Source organism: Micrasema longulum, unplaced genomic scaffold, assembly GCF_059751315.1.
Source record: "Micrasema longulum isolate JH-2025_06_02 unplaced genomic scaffold, ASM5975131v1 h1tg000123l, whole genome shotgun sequence".
In the NCBI taxonomy this organism is placed as follows: Eukaryota; Metazoa; Arthropoda; class Insecta; order Trichoptera; family Brachycentridae; genus Micrasema; species Micrasema longulum.
The window spans coordinates 316160-331914 of record NW_028277329.1 but is presented as its reverse complement, the minus strand read 5'-3'; the positions used below and the strand labels follow the sequence as shown (position 1 = coordinate 331914).

The 15755-nt window shown below is 30.7% G+C and overlaps 1 protein-coding gene across 1 annotated transcript in view; it reads left to right on the top strand.

Annotated features, from left to right (window-relative positions):
• The first annotated feature begins 13143 nt into the window (after positions 1-13143).
• Positions 13144-15755, top strand: part of Mip (Myoinhibiting peptide precursor) — a 221593-nt gene continuing 218981 nt past the window's right edge. The window contains exon 1 of the mRNA XM_088240353.1: positions 13144-13295. The gene's annotated coding sequence lies outside the window, so the exon portion shown is untranslated. The remainder of the gene's footprint in view (positions 13296-15755) is intronic.

Below are 15755 nucleotides of genomic sequence, written 5' to 3'. Positions count from 1 at the left end.
TATCATTAATACCTTTTATTGCCTTAACTATATCTGTCATGTATAATGTTACCTCTCTTGACAAGTCCTTATGGCTAATTAGACATGTCATTGGCTGGTTTAAGTGGCCACTATACACACTCTGTAACATTAACCATTTTGCCTATGTTCGAACTTCATATAAGACTTAGCGCAGCAGCATACGCCGCACATAGGACTATTTCCAGGCGTAAAGTGGGCGAAAGTAAAAAATATTAAAATCGTTAATTACAAAAAATCACAATTTGATCACGAAGTCAACTAAAATCATGGCATGGAATCGTCACCTACAACCCTCTCTCTTACCATCTCTGCATGCCACGTTAGTTGTAACCCGAGCGTTATGGCGATCGTACAGGCCGTCAGTTTTTATTTTTTATTCAGAGCGTTACATAACATATTGTTTTTCGTTTAGTTTTTTTTGTTTCACTATTTTTTTTTTTCTATTTTTTTTTAAAAGTGCATACTTTTCATAAATATATTTTTTGTTTTTTTTTAATTACAGTTATATCATTTGTTTTGATAACAAAAAACCGAAAAATAGTCAGTATTTTTTTTGTTTTTTTTTTTAAAACTGGTAAGTATTTTTATTTGCTGGGCTGTGCTGGGCAACGAAACCCTTACTAGAGATAAATAAAGTCTTTATTTGTACTGGATTAGTAAAAAAAAAACTTCCGCATGTTTCCGCTTTTTCGAAAAAAAACAAAAAATAAAAAGGTCTATTAAAGAAATTAAATTTTTTGTGACATTATTATTATTCTTTTGTTGACAGAGATAGACAAGAGAATAGAAAGCATTAGAAAGATGACAAAAAAATACATATTTGACATCATGCAAAGATGATGTATTTAGAAAAAAAACTTATAAAACATACAAAATGTCTTAGTGAAAATCTTTTGATTGTGAGGCGTTCATTACAAAATTCTAGATACGATTTTACAAAAAAGTTAGGCAGCTGTAACTTATAAAAAAGATCGTTTCATAAAAAAAAAATAGCTTTCGTATTGTGTTTCATTGCCTACTAATAAATTATTTAAATTTGGCCGAACCACAAAAGATTTCTCGGAAATTTATGCGAAAGTAGAAAGCGACGAAAAACGAAAGATTTGAGGGAAAATGTTTCAAATGATAAATTGAGCTATGCAACCATTATGAGTAAACAATCTGCCGGGCACAGTGAGGTTTCAAAACTGTTCAAAGACATCACAGCTTCTCCAATACGGGCATCCAAGTATAAAAAAAATATTCACTCCGCAAACCAAAAATTTGCACACAAACTCACCCCATCTGAAGCTTTAGAAATATTTGTAGAAGCTGATTTAACCAGAAAACAATGAGAAATCATTCAAGGCACTAATAAATAAATATAAGAGGTCTTTAGGGCACTCCCTGTAAAAGAATTAGAAGAACTTGAATTGCTTACGAAATGGGGTTGTGACGGATCCAAACAAAAACAGTTCAAAAAAAAATTCCAGAATAATACAGACAGTGACGGTAATATTTTTCAAAGCTCACTAGTCTCTACAAAACTTCAAACAACTGTTATTGACAAAAAAAACAATAGTTTTGCAGAATCCTTGCTTTTCTACAGCAAGATAAATTTACTCTTGCCCGAATCAGCTAATGAAGATAATGGAGAAAAAGATTCTGAAACTGAAAATTCAACAGATTCTGTTTTTTTATTGATTTTAAATCAAATTTCTAATTAATATTTTAGTTAAGTATCTTGTTTGCTCAAACAAATTATTATATTTAATTGTGCTTTTGAAATAAATACCAAAATTAAACTTCAAAGTTACCTATTTTTTGTTTTCATAAATTATGAAACCCAAGTACACAATTAACTCTTTGCGTTTAGTTAAGAGAATGAATAAAAAACAATTTATTTATTTATTATTGAAACAAATTATGCCATAAAACCTCAATAAATAATTTCGCGCACTTTTTGACTGGTAATACTCCTCTGTGCGCCGTCAGGAAGATCCGACTAATATCGGATATAGCTACAACGAGAATAGTATATTTTAGCTACTTTCAAACCATCATGTCTCGTGGCATTGTAGTGTGGGCTCAGGCTGCCAATATTTTCGCTGTTTTTGTTTTCCAAAAGAGGGCAGTGAGAGGTTTTTTTTTTTTCAGTTTCAGTGCTGCAGAGCAGCGTTTATTTTATAATTAAAAAATACATAAAATAATTTGTTACCCACTTAGTCTAAAGACTTTTCGGTGGGAAACATTTTTTTTTTTTTATGACAGGTTTATATTAGATTTATTTTATTTGTATTTTACATATTTATTTATAAACAGGCACTATAAAGTATCAAGGAGATATTTCTTCAGTTCTTTTTTTTTCATTTGAAGATTTTTCATGTTAATGATGGTTTGTGGGAGATCATTGAACAATCTTGGAACAACGCAATTTAATGTTCGCTCTCCGAAGTAATTTGTAATTCGGGGAACAGGCAGGGAGCCCTTAGTTTTCAATCTAGTGTTGTAAGTGTGGGAAACTCTTTTTTTATATTCCGGATCAACAAAGTGATCTACAATCAATTTGTAGTCACAAAGTTGTTTTACCGGCAGGACATTACAGAATTTAAAATATACACTTTCGCCCATATGTTTCGCCTCACGGATTATGCTATCCGGTACAATCCCTCTCAACCGTCTCACCTGAATATCATAAATTTTACCCAGATGAGACTGGAAGGTGAGACCCCAGACACGCACTCCGTAAGATATAATGGATTCAATGAGCGAAGTATATATGTATTAACGTTTCGAAAGGTAGTACGCTTTTAATTTCATAAATCACCTTAAGCCAGTACCTTAATCTGTCGCAGATTCCATCAATATGAACACCGCAGCTAAATTTAGAATCACTAATTAATCCTAAATATTTATGATTATTTACAACATCTATAATAGAACAATTACATTTATCTGATTCTATATTTAAATTTGAAGGAAGGCAAGAATTTACATGAGCTGGTATTTCTATTTCAAATTCACATTTAGTAATATATGGTGAGGATACATGAACAATTTTAAATTTTTTAGAATTTATTACCAAGCCATGGCATGCGCCCATTTAATGAGATTTGAAAAATTTCTTGAAGCATTTTTGGGCAGTTTTTATATTTGAATGGCTTATTACAAGGGCAGTATCTTCTGCGAATTGGAAGCAATTCGAAAATTTTACATGGTTTTTGAATTACAATATATTAAGTAATGAATCGGTCCGAAGACTGATCCTTGAGCTGTTCCCATAGACACAACTCTTTCATTACTATAATTTTCTCCTACTTTTACTTTCATGCAACGATTTTTTAGGTAATTTTCCATAATTTTACTATATCTACCCCTAATTTCTGCAATTTCGAGAGATTTAACAAGTGTTTCATGGTTTAGCCTGTCGAAGGCTTTTGAAAAGTCTATCATCAATACAAAAACATGTTTTTTATCATTAAGCTCCCCGTTTATATAATTTGAAAATCTAGAAAGTAGAAGCGTAGTACTCTTTTTTCCCTGGAATCCATATTGATTTGAACATAAAATATTATTTATAGATAAAAATACATTTATACATTTAACAAGATATTTTTCAAAAACTTTATTTGCAGTTGGGAGTAGAGAAATAGTACGATAATTTCCGTAGTCCGAATGTGATGTGATTTACAACCTTAATTTTCGAGATTCTTTAAATATTTTTAAAAAAATAAAAATTATAACTGTTTGCAGTCAGTATATATATGATAATATTATGTATGTGCGTAAAAATATATCTCTTTTTCAAAAAAATAGCGACAATCATAGGCAAAATATTAGAAATAAAGGCAAATTGGTAATCCCGAAATTAAAGCTAAGTAAGGTGAGCACATCGTTTGTGTTGCACTGCGTACGCTTCTACAATAGAATACCCGACAATTTCCTAATTATGACGGACAATAAATTCAAAAATTTTATGAAAAGCGTACTTCAAAAAAAGGCCTATTATGGACTAAATGAGTACATGGAAGATAGCAGTATATGGAACTAATAGTATTATTTTATTTGTATTAGTAAATTTAATTATTTTTTGAATGTGTAGTTATTTATTGAAAACTGACTATCTCTTTGTTTTGTTTGGTTTATTTATTTATATATTGACTTTATATAAGCGTATAAATTACACCTATATTGAGGAAAAAATAAAAAATATGTTTATTTTTTTTTTAAATCCTTATTTCTTCATCTCTTCCATTTGTTGATTTTAGTGAAGTTAAAGAGCTGAACCTTCATTGTTGAGAAGAGATTCATCTGACTGAATTTTTTTACATACTGGGAAACGCCAACGCCTGAAAACAAATTTATAATTTTTAAACTTCTTCTTGGACCAGTTGGTTTTATTAAAATATTTGAATTTGTCCAAATGTTTGTAGCCTAGTATGTGAAATAATTCAAGCAGTTGAATCTCTTCACAACAATAAAGGTTTCAGATCTTTAACTTCACCAATATCAACAAATGGAAGAATTGAAGAAAAATGGATGTTCAATTAAAGGTGAAATTGTGAATGTCACACAGTGCGTAAAGTGGCCACTTAAACCAGCTAATGACAGGTCATAAGTCCTGTTAATGCCTAGACTTCTTTATTCCCTTTTTAAAGATATTCCACATCTCTGTTGTAATTTGTTAATGTCAGTATGTCATAGAATAGTCTCTTCAATTCGTGCTTCATATCTGAGGATGGTGATTACGCCTGACTCCAGGCATGGCTCGTCTGTGCACAGTCTTAGATTTACTAAACCAGAACAAACATTTTTGATTATGTTTACAATTAAATCATAATTTAACCAAACGTTTCCACAATTAATGCAACTCTTGTACATTTATTAGCACGAACCATTATGAGCATATCTGTGGTATTTTTATGTAGCGGACTTTGATATGGTAAATTGACACCATCTAGCGAAGGGTCGAGGTACTAAACATCCCAATAATGTGTAGAATGACGACCCTTTATTATAATAGCTACTCGCGTTGCTGGGTAAAAGGGTTAACGGTATGTTATTTAAACCTTTTAACCGCAGATTAACCTTAACCCTTTTAAACCCACACAAGTTTAAATAATGAAATTCTCTACTTCAAAAACGGAAGGACACATCATTATATCAAAGCAAATTTATTAAACTCTTACGATTTATTGTAACAGAGAAAGAAAATATTTTCGAGAAGGGAATATGGAAGTCTGTGCATTTGCAGCGCTTATGACCTGTCATTGGCTGGTTTAAATGCCCACTATACACAATGTTAAACATTCACTATTTTGCCTATGTTTAGACATCTACATTTGTGCAACTCTTTCATCTGTAGACTTTTGAGAAGTAATTTAGTTTTGGATCCGGTTGTGTTCTCGTGGCTAGTGTTGCGGACTCACGGATCAGAGGTCCGAGGTTCGAACCCCACTCCAACCCAACTTGATTTCCATTTTATAATAGTGAGTTATTTACAACTCGTCGAAAATGGCCACCGAAATTGAAATATTTGGGTAGACTTTTAAGAACGCTAATATTTTTTTTTTAAATATGTATTAAAAAAAGAGCTGAAACTTTTATTGACGTGGGTGAGATTCATCTGACTGAATTATTTTACCCCCTAGGTAACGCCTGAAAACAATTTTTAAATTTTTGCTTCTGATACCAGTTAGTTCAATTAAAAATGTTTTGAGTATGTCCAAATGTTTGTAGACAGGCTGGAAATCCTAGCCAGGAAGTTATTAGGGCTTAAATTTGTGATAACATTTAGTTTACTAGTGATGGAATGACTGAGAAAGATATTGAAATGAGGGTGAGTTCCGGGGATAGAGTAAACGGTGCACTTAAATCAACTTTGGCAAATAAATGTTTGTCGCAAATGGCAAAACTACCAGTTCACAATAATGTCCTGATCCCGACTCTAATGTATGGAAGCGAAGTATGAACTTGGAAAAACGGGGATGAAAGGAGGCTGAATGCTGTCGAAATGCAATTTCTCCGGTGAATGTGTGGTAAAACTATGTACGATAGATACACAAATGTTAAGATCCGTACATTATGCAAGGCCGAGGGAAGCATTATCGACAAAATCGAGAAAGGAGCTCTGCGCTGATATGGACATTTGGAGCAATGGACGGTGAAAAACGGCCAAGAATATTGACAATGTGAATGTTGATGAATGCAAAATAGAGGAAGACCGAGAAAGACATGGCCTGACAAAATCCAACAAACACTTGAAGATGGACATGTCGGAATAAAAGCGCGTGTGCATGAGAAGATGTATGAATGTAAAGGAAGCTAGATCTGTATGCAAAGATAGAGTGATGTGACGTTCTATCCTCTCTGCCTACCCTTACGGGAAAACGGCGTGATGGTTTGTTGTTGTTGTTTTTATATTATTAGAAATTGTATTATTTATTTTTGCTTTATTTATAATTTATATTATATTCTTTTTATTTATTTATTACAACAAATTAATACAAACTCTATGTAGATTAATGAGGGGAGAGGAGTATGTATGGATAGAAGCCAAGGTTAAGTTCCCGCACCGTGAATCTTTTCAAAGTCTCTGATTTTTTTCAGTAATTAGCTGAACTTAGCAATGCTTTGCTATCGCTAGATTTAAATTTATATATTTATAGATTCAATGAACACATTCGAATGTTTGATATCAATTATTGTACAAGTAAACCTTCTTCAACCCGATAGATATAAAAAAAAGCCGTGTTTTGTGAAACCGTGTTATTTGAGACTCTTGGTTCCAAAAAAATTCAAAACAGTTTAATTGTAAAAAAACTAAGGATTACGTTTTAAAAAAAGTATACTCTTTCAATGAATTAAATCTTATTCAATAATATATGTTATATTTATGAACGACGTGTAAAACACGTAGAAAAAATAAAAAACTCAGTTAATGTTTAATAATGGAAACATTTAAACGCCTAGATGCTAGGGGTGTAGGGTATAATCTAGTGACATTAACTGTGCGTCTAGCCCTTCGTTTTCAAAACTGACAGTTAAGTCAGAAATTCATTCGACTTCAAAATGTACTCATTTCTTTCTCATGTTTGAAAAAGTCGTTTAAGAAAAAAAATAGCCACCTCAGAACGATTAAACAATTAAATGAATTGTAATAAAATCAAAAAGTGCTAGGCGGATTATTTTGGGCACTTTTATGAGTAGATAAGTGTACTGTAAGGTACTAGACCCTTCGGTACAAACCGATGTACTTACCTCAAAACTTGACGGTGGGGGTCGGTAGTTTATCCTCGTAATCGTTTGGGATAATTTTTCTTTAGGTTTGACGTCCGTATGAAAGTATGTCACTTTAGTGCGTAGATATGTGTACCGTGGCGCACGCTTCCCCTTATTACATATCGATGTACCTACCCAAAATTTAAAGGGAGGGGAGGGGTGGGGCGTTAATGTGTATCTTACTGGGCAAAATTTATCTTCAACTTTCATGGTGAAAGTATGCCTTCCTTAGTTAGCTTCCTATTACAATCGTGGCCCAGGTAATGAGTTTGAAAGGAGACAGGAAGAGGATACAGAAAAATAAATTAAATCGATTTTGCTCCTTTTTAAATTATTGAAAGCTTATTTATTATAATGTGCTTGCAAGTAACTTGTTGAATATAAATTCACTTTTTAAATGAAAAACTTTTAGCGTTACATGTTTCAGGAAACGGTGACATTTCTTGAATATCTAATTTTTGGATTATGTAAGTATAAAGTATATGTTTTTATTGGATTTTTCTCGAGTGGCAAAGTTTTGATCCAGTGCTTGAAAAATCTGACTCATACGTGGGTTGTAACTCAAAATGGGTTTTAATTAAATTATGTCAAAAACACATTATTTTTCTTAATATTATTCTTAACTTATTTATTTCAAAGAAACAAACCGTCGACAATGATACTCGTATAGTAACAAAAAAAATACAGTTTAAAGATAGACAAGTTAAGTTTCTAAATAAGAATCATACATACTCGTATTATTAAATTGTGTTACAACAGAAGGTGTGTTCATGTGTATTATTTGTATGAGAGTAAGTGTAGATGTGGGTTTATGTGTATTAGTGTAGTAGTAAGCGTTCAGGTGTGTGTAAGTGTGAGCATCATTAAATAGTAAGTGAGATCGTATCGCAGCCAGAAATAATCAGTTTTAATTTATTTTTAAATCAATTAAGGGGCACGTAAAATATATCAATAGATGAAAAAAAGCATTATAGTTAGAGCAAGAACGATAGAGGAAAAAGTGTTGTGCATTGTGCATAATAGTTAGTACTACAGACTGGCAGATGGAACAAATACTTATTTCTTGTCACGCGAAAGGGGACATTAAGATTAATATTGGAGAGTAGGTTAAATTCAGATACAGTGCGTCTATTTTCAAGGGTAAAAAATCTATTTTGTTTGCCAGATTGGCTGTAAGTACAAAGCGTTTTATTGTTTTATCTAGGTATTTTAAAAATGTTCGTTGAACATTTTCAATCTTTTCTATGTATGTTATTGTTTCTTATGATTTATCTTCACTTAAAAAACTATTTCTTTTTTCTTTTATACTCTTAACTATTCATATTTATATGATGCAAGACATAGTTGAAACTGTATGGAAATAAAATTCTTCGTTTTTGTCATTTAAGTGTAATACGGGCAGAGTCTTTCAATGTTATGGAGAGCGCTTGGAGTATTTTAAAATTGAAAAGTTAGAAAATAGGAGACAAATGAAAGATGTGATGGACTTAATAATTTAATTTACAATAATGTTGATTTAGTGTTTGGTGTTGAAAATGTTTCATTGTACGTTCTCCGTAGGTGTCTGAGATCACCTGATACTTTTTACCTTACAATTTTTACAAACAATGTGGCACATTTCTACCCTCTTGCAGGATTAAAAAACTCTATAACAAAATAGAAAAAAAAAGTTTATCTCGATATTTACATTGATAGAGCAAATTAAAATAATAAAAAGAATATTACTCTGTTTAAATAAAAATTTTAATCTTTATTTTTCTGTAAATTTATTTTATTTTATTTTATTACATCTTATATGTTCTTACTTTTTTTTTCTTTTCTTTAAAAACAATAAGTTTCTTATCTTTAACTCAACATATATTATTATATTTAACTTAATCTTTATTATTATCACTAACTTAATCTTTTTATTACTTATTATTATTATTATTAATTATTATTATCGGTATGTTTTCTAATTTTCAATAATTATGTCTCATTTCTTAATTATTAATGGTATTTTTTCTAATTTGTATTCATGCTTCAATTTTTATTATTATCAGTATAATTTCAAATTCACATAAATGATTTATTTTCTAATTACTAATGGTATATTTTGTAATTCAAATTTATGATTCATTTTTATTATTATTACCTGCATGTTTTCTAATTTATATTTATTTTAAATTTTTTTTCATGTTCTTATTATTATTTAAATTTATTGATCATTTAATTAAATAAAAAAAAAAACACATGCATAAAAGAAGGTCCTTCCTAAACACAGGAATTTCCTAGCTAGTTGGGACCTGAAACAAAGAAACTCTGTACATTTTTAAACTGTAAATTATTATTTCTCTCGCATCATTTTTCCTCTCTTCATAGTATAGTGTTATTTTTTATGTATTTTTATTTTCTTATTCTTTGTTTTAATTTTTATATAAAGTTTTAAGATTCAATATGTTCATGTACTTGTAATTTTCTTAAACTGAACGGTTTAGGTAGGTAGGAAGAAATTGCCTTAAGGCAATATGCCCGCCCCTATATATATATATATATAAAGTTTATATGTATATTAGTTGTTAAATAAAAAATGATTTTTATTCAAAATATGAAAGTTGGTTTAATTAGTGTCCTGACGAAGATACGGGTACCTCTCAAAACCGGCAGACAAAGAAAAGTCGGTAAGTGGTTGTGTACAAATATTTAATAACATTTAGAATTTGAATTAGTTTAAATAAAAAAGTACTGATTTTGGCAAATACATTTTTTCAGTTAGTGAAAAATAACGATTTTTAATATTTAGTTGGCCTTTCATTATTTAAAATCACCTCTTCAATGCGCCGAGGTACGTTTTTTTTTTTTTTAATTTTTGCACCCCAACAGGCCAGGAGGCCTAATTACAGTGGTGAATAGAACATCCAGGCTTGAGAAAAACTACATTGAGGGGAGATCCTTAAGCCCACCATCCACCCCCAGCTGTTATAGAATCCCGGGGGACTCTGATAAAAACTACATTCAGTTTTGATGTCCTCACCAGGAATCGAACCCAGAACCTTCAGTGCTTGCGTCAAGCGTCTTGACCACTACACAGCGTAGGCCGCCTACGATAGCCACAGGTTTTTTTAATGGTTTGTTTTAAGTTTATATGTAAATAAAAATTTCAATAATTCACTATCAAAAATACATATAATAAATTAAAATGGCATAGTACCAAAATGCGATAAATTAAAATATTAGAATGAAAGAAACAGTCAAACCTTCAGTCACTAAAATGTTTTTCCCAACGCTGGCTGATGCAGCAAACTTCCGTCATCATCACCAAAGTACTTTCGAAACGACCCAAATTTTTACAGGACACGGAGCTATGAGAAGTTACCTATATAGGTTTAAATTAAGGAATGATGACTATTGTCCATGCGATGATATTTCTTCACAGAGTATCGAACATCTGTTATTTCAGTTCCCAATTTTCAGTTTACAACGCCATAATCTTGAAACAGAATGTAGGAAAGATGGAATATTCACACTGTATTTAAAAGTAGTTATCACGCGCCGTTGTTTTTGAACTTTGCAACAATGGTGATTGGACTCATAAAGGTAATAAACCAAAATCAGTGATCGAACATCCCATTTCCAAGACAAACAAAAACGATTTTTTCCGAGTACCTTAGCCTTGTACATAACACGTAAGGTTACTAAATACAGGGGTCCAAATATATATAAATAAATAAATTAAAAAAACAGTTAAACCTTTACATCCAATACCTTCTCGGGATTCGCAAATCACATAATTGAATGAAATATTTTGTTTTATTCACACGAAATCAAACTCCTTCGTTATATAACAAGTAAAGTCCGAATAATGAATTGATTAAAATCTATAAATACAATTAAAATAAAATTTGCAAAAAAAACACGAATTGATAATATTAAAAATCCCTCACCATAACTTACAATATTCCCGTTATATGATCCGCCCTCTCCCTCATAAACTCCTCCCCCTTCTGGCGGTAGCTGGATTTTTTACTTTTGTATATTTAACACCTGTAGAAGAGTCTGTGCTTTCTAAAACTAGTAGTGCTTCAAAATAAACTGAAATGGTCTTAAAACAAAGCTTAATATGTTGCAACAGAGTGGGAATACATTTTTAAAAAGGGAATATGGAAGTCTAAGCATTTACAGGGCTTATGGCTTGTCATTATCTGGTTTGAGTGACCACTGTTGCCTAGTAGATGAATTGGTTTAGGCTGATGAATCTCACCCGCATGATAATGGTTTCAGCTCTTTAACTTCACAAAAGTCAAAAGATGGAAGAGTTGAGGAAATTTGGACGTTTAAACATACGCAGAATGGCGGTCATAAGCCCTGTAAATGCCTAGACTTCCATATTTCCTACTTACAAATGTTTTCCCTCTCTGTTGCAACCAATTTATATCTAAAGAACTCCCTAGGGCGGAAATCCAGCTAGTCTGCAAAGCATTTGGACATACTCAAAACTTTGTTGAATTAACTAACTTGTAAAATAAGAAGTATAAATATTGTTTTCAGGCGTTGCCTAGTAAGCGAATTGGTTCAGCCGGATGAATTTTACCCGCATGATAAAGGTCTCAGCTCTTTTACTTAACAAAAGTCAACAGGTGGAAGAGTTGAGGAAATGTGCATGTTTAAACGTACTCAGAATGGTGAATATTACACAGTGGGTAAAGTGGCCACTTAAATCAGCCAACGACAGATCATAAGCCCTTTAATGCCTAGACATCCATATTCCCATCTTAAAAATGTTTTCCCTTTCAGTTGCAACAAATTTAGATTTAAATAACTCCGTAACGAGGAAGTCCAGCCAGTCTGCAAATATTTGGACATACTCGAAACTTTGTTAAAACAAAGCGTTTAATGTAATACATCTAATCGTGTTAGTCCACAGAGTTCATTTTTATCAATAAATAATATATTTATAAAGGTTAAACTTCAGACAGATATAATAAAAGTATCTAAAATGACCGTAAATAATAATCAGAAAAAAAAATTGCTCGCTCTAAGTCGCGTTATATTAGAGTCCGCGTGTTGTCTGTTCGATTCCCGGGAAGGTTGACAAAAAATATTTGTTTTTAAGTGTAGTTTTCCACAAAAGTATTCAATTTTATTTATTTATTTCGGATAATTTCAATAGCGCCATTTTTGTGGGAAATCACCCCAAGGGCGCTGTACATTAAACATTCTAACATGTCTTGCAGCTATAGAGCGCAGTTAGGATTTTGGTTCCCCTTTTCCAATAGATTATTTTTATTCAAAAAACACATAGGAGCTGGATAGAAACATGTCATGCGGCTACAGAGCGCACGGACGGTTACAATCTAGCACATTTACATTTTCCAAAAAAATACTTGGAATTGTTTTTAATTTTAAAAAATACATTTTCGAATTTCGATGTCCCTGGACTGTCACCTGAAGCGTAAGACAAATCACCTTACCCTTATGTAAGAGATGATTGAGATACGCTGTATTTAATTTTCAAAACAGTGTCCTGTCCACCACGGGGTGCAAATAATGGTTTGATGATGTTACTTTAAAATATATATAATGTACTTTTTACAAGTAAAAAAATGTGACCACGATATGCAATACTTTTTAAGGTGTAAGTTTAGCGATACAAATAATTAGAGAAATACTTGTTTGTCGTAATTTATAAAAGGGTTTTTGTTTTGTTAAAACAATAAATTAGTTAATCTCCTTTTCGAATATAACCTTTCCAGAGCATCTCGCTAATTGCACTTTTTGTATCGAGCCTCCCGACCAATGGGAGGGTTGGAAATCGCATCGCCCCTCCCCCTCTGTCTGCCTTAAATAGCCCTCCGCTGGCTGAAAGTTCTCAGTGGTAAAAGCACCATCGCATCGCTAACACCGAGCACCACCACCACACCGAGGAGAGGCGGGAAACTGGACAATATTTAAAAGTTTTCGCGTTCGAATACTTTAGTAAATTTTCGCGCGTTTTCCTGAGCTTTTGGTCTGCACTGCTGCTGTTTACTGAAAGGGTAAGTCTATTAATAAAACTATCTCGAAATTAATACTTTTATTTTAGATATTTGGTATTGCATTTTTATGTGACTCTTTATTACAGAAAAATTCAATGTGAAAATTCGTCTTTTCTAAAAAAAATTGCAAGATATAATCGCAATTTTTTGGAATATATTTTTTTCATTTTATTTTGAAAATAATATTTTAAGGCCTTTTTAGGGGGTATTATACTAATTTTTATAAATTTTGAAACGTTTAAAGGATAGAGGGGTTAAATTGTTATTCTCCGGTTTAAATTACGAACCAATTTGTTTAGTTCGATTTGATAAGGTGAGTAAAAATATGTATGTATTTTTGTATTTTATGTAAAATCATTTTCATGGTAGTATCAGAAAATATAATATTATTATTTATAGCAAGAATATTTAAATTAAGCAATTTCATTTTATTATAAATGTTTATTTTTAAAATACAATTAAATAAATTGGGTTGAATTATACAAGACTTTGCGGCCAAAAAGCCACTTAAAATCCATTATTAAAAGGTTAATTCTTATTAAAATAATAAAAATACGTATTTGGTTTTATTCCACTTTTTTAATAAATTTTTACCAGTGACCGTGTTTCTTCGTGACTGACATCGTCAGACTGGTGGGAGACTAAACAAATTTCCATGTTATTATTATAATTAAAATGCAGTTCCACCAAGAAATGTCCGTAGAAAATCTCAATATATTAAGGTTAATTCTTCTTAGAACTTATTCAATTCAAAAAGACAATTATAAACCAATAAATATTTCAACTTTAGAAGTCCATAAACTTTAATTGAACAGAGGAAAATGCTTATTCAATAAAAACGTTATTAGGACCATTAAAGAAACGCTAAATAAAATCAGAAGAAAAAATCTTTGAATTCATTAAAAAATGTGAAGAGGAAAGTTAAAAGTCTCTAAAGAAAGGTAATTAAGCCTTGGACTTTAATCACGATATAATTAGAATAAAAATGGTAATTTAGTTGCCATAAAACATTTAATTTGCTTATCTCTTACGATTCACCCACTTTTATATCATCTTTATATATACAACCTATCCGCTAAGCTTTTATGGCCAAGGAGAAACTCCTATAATGCTTCGTTATCAAATATGTTTTATGCAAATTGGGTTTATCACATTATAAACATCGCGAGACATAAAATTTTGAAATCAGATTAATAACAAAAAGGAAAACGCTTAAAATCTCTAAACATATTTTTTTTTATATCTTCTCCTAATAAGTTAATTCATGACTTCAAAATCTAAAAATCGTATCTTAATTTTATTAGTATGTGAAATATATCACGAATTAATTTTATTTTTTATAAATCAGCCGCATTCTTTTAAGGACCAACAATTTTATAAATGTAATAATTTTAGGTGGTTCTGATGATAAAATATTAGAAATTAAAATCCTAGATTCAGGTTTAGGTACTCGTTTATTATGAACTATTGATTCCAGGAGAGACTAGTGGGCAACAAACAATTTGAAATCTCTTTACAGCAATAAAATTTAGGCAATATTGTATTCAAATCACGGTATTATTCTGCTGAGAGAGACAGCGTAAGGAAATAATTTATTTGTATTTAAATGAGGCATTTCGAGAAACAAAAAATATTAAGTAATCTAACCGCGTATTTATTTTTTATAAAATCAGATAAATCAATTTAATATGTCAACCGGTTTTCAGGATATGATTGTTTTTTTGTCAAGACTTAAAAAACTTACTCCTGAATATTTTAAATCTTTCCGAATTACAAAAAGATACCAAAAATACAGCATAGGATCGCCATATTAAATTTATTATTCGAAGTTACATTGTTTAACATTGAAAATTCAGCGAAAAGTTATGCGTCAAATATTTTAGTTTTTCATTTAAACGTATTGTATTTGTACATTAAACATGTTTATTTAAATATACAAAATAAAATATCGTCAAGGTTTATGTATTTATTGCATTTGAATTATTTTCAAACATCACTTTTGTTTTTGATAAAAATTATCAATGGTGATAAGTTGTTTTTTTTTTTTAATTTATAATTTTCATACTCAAAGACTTAATATGGCTTTTTCGACTGTTCCCGTGTTAAGCCACAATACGGAATTGAGTAAATTTAAATAAATAATTACGTGTTATACAATAAAAATATGTGAAATATTCCTAAAATATAATAGAAATGATTTTTTTCGTATTTAATGGTAGTAATTACTCTTTTTTTTATGTTGAAATAATTATTATTTATGGTGTAGAGGGTTTTGGATGTTTAATAACATTAAGTTAAAATTTTGACCACAAAATTATGCTTCAAATATAAATAATAATTATTATTTCTCCTCTCTTTTTATCTAATCCATTCGCTTAAAATCTATTCAAAATATTCGGTATTGCGAATTTGATCAGAAAAGTAAAACAATGTATAATAATACTTGAGTTCTTATTTTTA